The sequence below is a fragment of the Elephantulus edwardii genome, unplaced genomic scaffold (assembly GCF_000299155.1).
Source record: "Elephantulus edwardii isolate Elephantulus edwardi_28Jun2011 unplaced genomic scaffold, EleEdw1.0 scaffold00011, whole genome shotgun sequence".
Classification (NCBI taxonomy): domain Eukaryota; kingdom Metazoa; phylum Chordata; class Mammalia; order Macroscelidea; family Macroscelididae; genus Elephantulus; species Elephantulus edwardii.
The window spans coordinates 899,061-905,595 of record NW_006399761.1 but is presented as its reverse complement, the minus strand read 5'-3'; the positions used below and the strand labels follow the sequence as shown (position 1 = coordinate 905,595).

Below are 6,535 nucleotides of genomic sequence, written 5' to 3'. Positions count from 1 at the left end.
GCCAGACCCACTAGAGACCAGGGAGGCCGAGCGAGGAACATGGTGACTCTGGTGACCTAGAGGCCAGGGCGCTGAACTGCCAACACAAACCCACCAGCTGCTGGGAGGAGACAGAAGGCAACCTTCTCCCTGCGCTTGTGCAAACCCTCGGGAGGCTCAGCTCAGGTGAGGTGTCCCAAGTCGAGGGTGGTGAGGAGAGGGGGTGATGGGTGGGGGAAGCTCTGGTGGTCTGGTCCAGGGTGAGATGCACTGCTGATTCAATGCGCATCTCCACGGGTTCAAGCACCACTGTCTCCTCAGGACAAAGCCAACAATGCTCCTCCTATGTCCATGCAGAGCCATGGCGGCCCAGAGGAGAGTCTGAGTTGAAACCAGCTTACCGGGAGTGAACTGCGTGGAGAAGAAGCTGCAAGAAACCACAGAGAGAAAAAAGAAAAGAAAAAAGGAAATCAGAGAGAGAACAGAGCGTGGAAACCCACCACAAAGATCCGGGACGCTCCTGAGAGAGAATGTGGTTCAGAATCAAAGGTCTGTGAGAACAGGAGACACAACTCACGAGCCAGGAGGCTTCCAACTCACCAACAGCCTACACCACGCCAATGAGACAGCCTTGCCTGCTGAAAGACAGGACTTAAGTGCGTGGCACAGATCAACGAGTACATCCTTCAGTGTGGATTGCGTCTCAACATCAGGGAGACGGAAATCCTCACCAACAGCAGGTGGGGAAAATACTGACGTTGTCAACAATTTCATCTTATTTGGATTCACCATCCAAACCCTGAGCACCAGCAGTCAAGACATGCGGAGAGACGTATAGCATTAGGCAAGTCTCCGTCCAGGACCTCTCCCTGAAGAGCAATGATTGTAGCCTGAAGACTAAGGTGCGCCTGATATAGGCCATGGCCTTTTCACTCACTCACTATGCATCTGAGAGTTGGGAAATAAATAAGGATGACAGAAGAAGAAATGATGCCTTTGACAGAAGGAAAATTGGGACGGGTGGTGTTGGGGAAGAGTACTGAATATCCCGTGGACTGTCTCAAGAATAAACAAATATGTCTGGGGGAAAGTGCGGCCAGGGTGCTCCTGGGAGACAAGGATGGTGAAGCTTCATCTCACAGACTTTGGGTATGTTCCTAGGAGAAGCCAGTCCTTGGAAAGGGACGTCCTGCTTGGAAAGGCGGAGGGTGAGGGTTAGGGTTGCGATTGACCATCTCTCTCTCACCAGCTGGTAGATCTGAAAGGCGTGCCATTGAGTGGGCCGAGGAATCCCTTACTCACCAGGCCAATCATCATATACACACACTCGGGGGGGGGGAGAAGGAAAACAATCCATGCCAGCATGGATACTAAAGGTCCTGGGCACACAATGGTGACGGTGCCTGGCTGTTAACTGGAAGGTCAGCAGTTCAAACCCACCAACAGCTCGGGAACATGGGGAGGCGCTGAGGGAAGACCTGCTTCTGCAGAATTTACATCCCAGGCAAATGCGCATGGGACTCCACCCTGTCCTGGGGGCTCTCCTGAGTCAGAACTGACTCGATGGGACACACCACCAGCAGCAATCCTGTCAATGTCACAGAGACATTACTAAGATATTATGGTATGAAGAGAGGGGGACCGAGTGCACACGTTCCAATGTGTGATATAAAGAGGGAGGAAGAGGGGCTCTGTGGGTGTCTGGGAGGAGTCTGGGGTCAGCAGGGGGGTGACGGACAGCATGTGAGCTACGTGCCCTTCTCGGCCCGGCCACATTTGCAGCTCCTCCCAGCCTGAGGGGACACCTTCCTCAGCCACATGCCCAAGGCTCTGGTGTGACCCGTGTGGACTCAACATCCAACTTTGGGAAGTCGGTGACCAGGCTTCCCTCCTAGTCTTTCCCAGTCTAAGAAGCTCCCTGGAATTCCTGCTGGGATTTGAGGCCCGAGTGGCAAGGTTGACAGAAGGCGGCTTTTGAAGTGTGGTGATGGATAAAGGAACAAGGTCTCCCAGAGTGCCACCTGGGTGCTCCTCAGAGACAAGGCCGGTCACACGTACTGTGGGCACAGTGTCAGGAGGGAGCAGACATCACGCTGGGGAAGGTGGAGGGTCAGAGAAAGAGGACGGACACAGTGCCTGCAACAGTGGACGACAGGACATCAGAGATGGTGAGGGTGGTGGGACAGCGCGAGGTTTAGATCTGGGGTTGTGCTCCCCTTGCTGGGGCCTCATTACAACAACAGAAGCAAGGGAGGACCCCTAGTGGTGAAGGGGCCAAGTGCTGGTGGGTAACATTTCTGGTTTGACCCTCCAGTTAAAGGAGATTGCCCCTTGCCCCTCCTTCTACAGCAGAGCATCTGGTGGATTTGAACCGCGTGCCTCTGGGATTTCAGTGCAGGTTAACCTCCTCCAGTTATTCTGATGGAGAAAGACGTGGCCTTCAGCTTCCCTATTTATTTACCGCCTCAGCCCACACGCTCAGCCCGCAGGGCTGTGAGTCAGAACACACTCTGCAGCGGGAAGTGGCACCACCTTCATTCAGCATCACAGCAACACACAGGCTAGGGTAGTGCCACCAACTGACAAACACAACGTATATGAACAACTGACTGTACGCAAATTGGTAAAAAAATATTACACACATATAATCAAAAGACAGGAGCTGCACTGGAAAAATCTGCTGTCCGGGACTTCTCTAGACGGAAGAGCAGCAATGTCAGTCCAAAGACTAAGGTGAACCCGTCACATACATGTCATGGTTCAATTGTCTGCTGTGCATCTGAAAGCTGGACAATGACTAGGAGTGACAGAAGCAACATCAGTGTCTTTGAGTTGTGGTGTTGGAGAAGAGCTTTGAATATATTACAGACTGCCAAGAGAACAACAGGTTTGCCATGCACAAAGTGAAACCCGGGTGTTCCTGGAAGGCCAGGAGAGTGACACACTGTCTCATGTATTTTGGACTTGTCAGGAAAGGCCAGTCCTTGGAGAAGGAGATTATACTTGGAGAGGTAGAGGGCCAGCGTTAAGAGAGGAAGTCCCTCAATAAGATGAATTGACACAATGGCTGTAGAAATAAGGCCAAGTGTGTTGGGGACGGAGAGAGAGGTTGGCTGAGGATAGGGCAAGGTTCAGAGCTGTTCAGAGGGTCATGAGATATAGTCGACTCAATGGCACAACACAGTATATCTTAACAGCCAGTGAGACTGGCCAGTGTCCGGCGCTGTAGTCTGTGAGGTGTTGCACTGCTCACCCAAAAGCAGAGCCTCTTCAGAGGTTCAAACCCACCAGCAGCTAAGAGGGAGAAAGACGGGCAGTGTCCTTCAGATGCTGTCCAGCCTCGGAAAGCCACGGGAGGCTCAGCTGGGAGTCGGCTGAGCCCACAGCCATGCGTGGTTTGGAGGAGGGCTAGCGTGGGGTCCCTGAGTGTGCCAAGGGCTGACACGCTCACTTCTACCAGGACACGTGGAGGCCTGCTGCCTCCGAGGAGAGATCTCAGAAGGTACCCACTGGACACCCAATGACCTGGCCCTGCTTGGCCCCGTGCAGCCCAGCCACCACCCCACAGTGCAAACCAGCTCTGAGCGAGTTGGATGGCTGGCTCCTTTATGCCTGGCCCACTTGGACAGGATTATTTCTTCTTTATAGGGTTGTTGGGTTAGAAATAAGTTTCCACAACCTAAGTGCCCATCAACAAACGAATGGCTAGAGAAGCTGTGGTATATTCGCACAATGGAATACTACTATGCTGCATTAAAAAACAAGGAACTCATGTAATATTACTCAAAATGGTTGACTCTGGAGAACATTATGCTGAGTGAAATGTCCCAGTCACAAAGGGACAAATATTACATGATGCCACTGTTGTGGAATGGGACTGTCCTTGGGGTTGGGGAGAGACTGAGTAAGATGGGTTCAATAATGTATGCTGCTCTGAAACAGAGAAGGGAGAAAACTGTTTAAAAGAGATATGTGACTAGGTATTTATGTCATGACAGGAGTCTAGAGCAATGGCTACACGGTGGAGTGGACCTGGGAGAGGGTTTGTAAAATAATGAAAGAATCTTTTCTTTTACTTTTCCAAGAGGGTAATGTCTGGTGGGGAGGGAGCCTTGGGAGGAGACAAATCTACAACAATGAAGGAACGGAAATCCAAAGCCTCTGTAAATTTTCACTGACATTAATAACAAATTTAAATTTTAAAAAAAAGAATTAAGTTAGAGTAAGGATGGCAATGGAACCACCTTACCTCTGTAACTTGATTTGTGCCACTATTAGAACCTCTACTCAGAATATTATTGCTTTTCCATTTTTGACTCATGCACTTTTAACTTGTTAGTTAAATTTGTATCTTCTAGGCTGCAACACTTCCATGATACATCTTCAAGGATATGAACATGTACGGCTAAGCACAATTGATAACAGTGCATCTAAATTCCAAAATCAATCTCCATAATAGTCTGTGTTTCCTACTGCCAAAGGGACCCTTTAGAGTAGTGAGAGAAGACCTTCACCCTGAAACTCACAGTGTCCCTTTTCAGCAGGAAGTAGCTAAGAGAATACGCCATCCCCTTTTCCTTATGACTCAGGGTGAAGTCTCTCTCAGGGAGGAGTGATAGGGAATGGCAAGGGACACACTGACAAAGGAGATTAATCAGAACTGGCTTTGACAAGCACTGTGGCAATTGGACAATTAAAACAGACATTGGGGGGGGAAGAAGAACGAACTGGGGATGAGGGTGGAGAAAACAGTGCAACAATGAATGAATGAAAACCCAAAATCTCTGTAAATGTTCATTAAAACTAATAAAATTTAATAAAAAAAGATTAAAAAAAAGAAATGTTTCCCTGAATTCTCAAGTGGGATTAGATTGCCCTTTTCGGTTTTATACTATCCACACCCAAGTTAGATGGTAATTTTGCACGTTTCTCAAAAGCAGTGGGGCCTTCCCCTCTGATTTTTAGTCTCTGGAAAAGAGTAACCCTGGGATTTTCTGTTCTTTGGAGGCTGGTGTGTTCCTCTTGTGTTGTTGTGTACCACAGAGTCAAAACCAACCCATAGCTGACCTGGCGGGTTCCTGGAGGCGGTTAATTGCACGGGAGGAGACTGCCCATCCTTCTCCCACAGAGCTGCTGGTGATTTGAACTGCATGCCTTCGGGATTGCAGTGCAGCTTCTTAGGACTAGGCCACCAGAGCTTCCCTGTTATGATGAGATTATTTGATAAATTTCTCTCTGACTTTATGGGTTGGTTTGTCAGTTCCTTTTCTCTCTATGGATCAGTTTTGGTAAATTTTATTTTCCTAGGAAATGGCTCTGTGTTTTAAAATTTGCATAATGTTGTAAAAAAATTAAGTATGTGCATTTTGGTTTTCCAAGAACTTTTTGCCCTTTGTCACTTATTTTAAACCTCTGTGCTTTCTCCCCTTTTCTGTTTGTTAAAAAAAACCCAATAAAAATTTATTAAGAGCCTCCCCTCCTCCACCCTCACCGTGCGCTAGTCCCAGGAAGATGGCTGGGGGCAGGGGAGCAGTGTCCTGCTCGATAAGCCCCATAATGTGGCTGAAGCGCTCTCCTTCCCACTGCTTGAGCACAGCAGGCAGCTCCGGTTCCCACCCAGTGCCTTCACCCGGGCTACCTTCTCCGTCTCCTTCTGCCCATAATGTCCTGCAGGATCTGGCCTTGTTCCGGAGAGGCCCGCTGCAGACACTGGATCACCAGGCAGCTGCATCTGTTGTCCTGCATGTCAGTGCCAGTCTTGCCTGTCACACTGAGGTCACCAAAAAGATCAAGGTAATCATCCTGAATCTGAAAGAATTCGCCCATCTCTAGCAGGATCTTCTTGGTGGTGTTGGCATGTTCCTTCTCCCCCTCAGTGCCCGCCTTATACACTGCAGCAGCTACAGGAAGGTAAAATGAGTAGAAAGCTGTCTTGTACTTGACAGTGGATTTGTAGCTCTTTTCCGTGAATCTACTGGGATCGTCCTTGTCCTGAGGGCCAGTGATGAGGTCCAAGGTCTGTCCAATCTCAGTGTGGAAGGAACTCTGCAGGAAGAGCCCCATCAGGTTCAGGTAACAGGGCTGCTCCCGGCAGTAGCTTCAGCAGGCGGCAGATACACGATTCCAGCAGCCTGGCGTCAATGATGGCATCCAGACCTACGCCTGGCTTCTCATACCAGCAGGGCTGCTCACGTCGGGTAAGGGATGAATCCATGATGCCGTCTAATACAAGGAAGAAGGCTTGGAGCAGTTCCACACACCAGCCCACTGTCAGGGCCCGCTGCACACTCACCATCCTGCTTCCTGGGCTCCACCAGCTCCTGCAACACTGCCAGCACTGGTAAACCTCGGTTCTACTTGCCTCCAATGGCATTGTCTCTAGGACCTTCCTGAGCTGGGTAACAGCAACTCCTATCTCTGGGTGCCCCAGACCTTCCTCAGGCAGCACCTTGACAATCTGGGAGAAGCGCTGGATGAAATCCTGCTTCTCTGGGGCAGAAGCCTCTTCTTTCCGGGCTCCGTTCATTCGGAGGGAGGAGTCGAGCGCTCTGTTCTA

At 49.9% G+C, this 6,535-nt stretch overlaps 1 pseudogene; it reads right to left on the bottom strand.

Annotated features, from left to right (window-relative positions):
• Positions 1–6,535, bottom strand: part of LOC102877187 — a 21,911-nt pseudogene extending 15,376 nt beyond the window's left edge.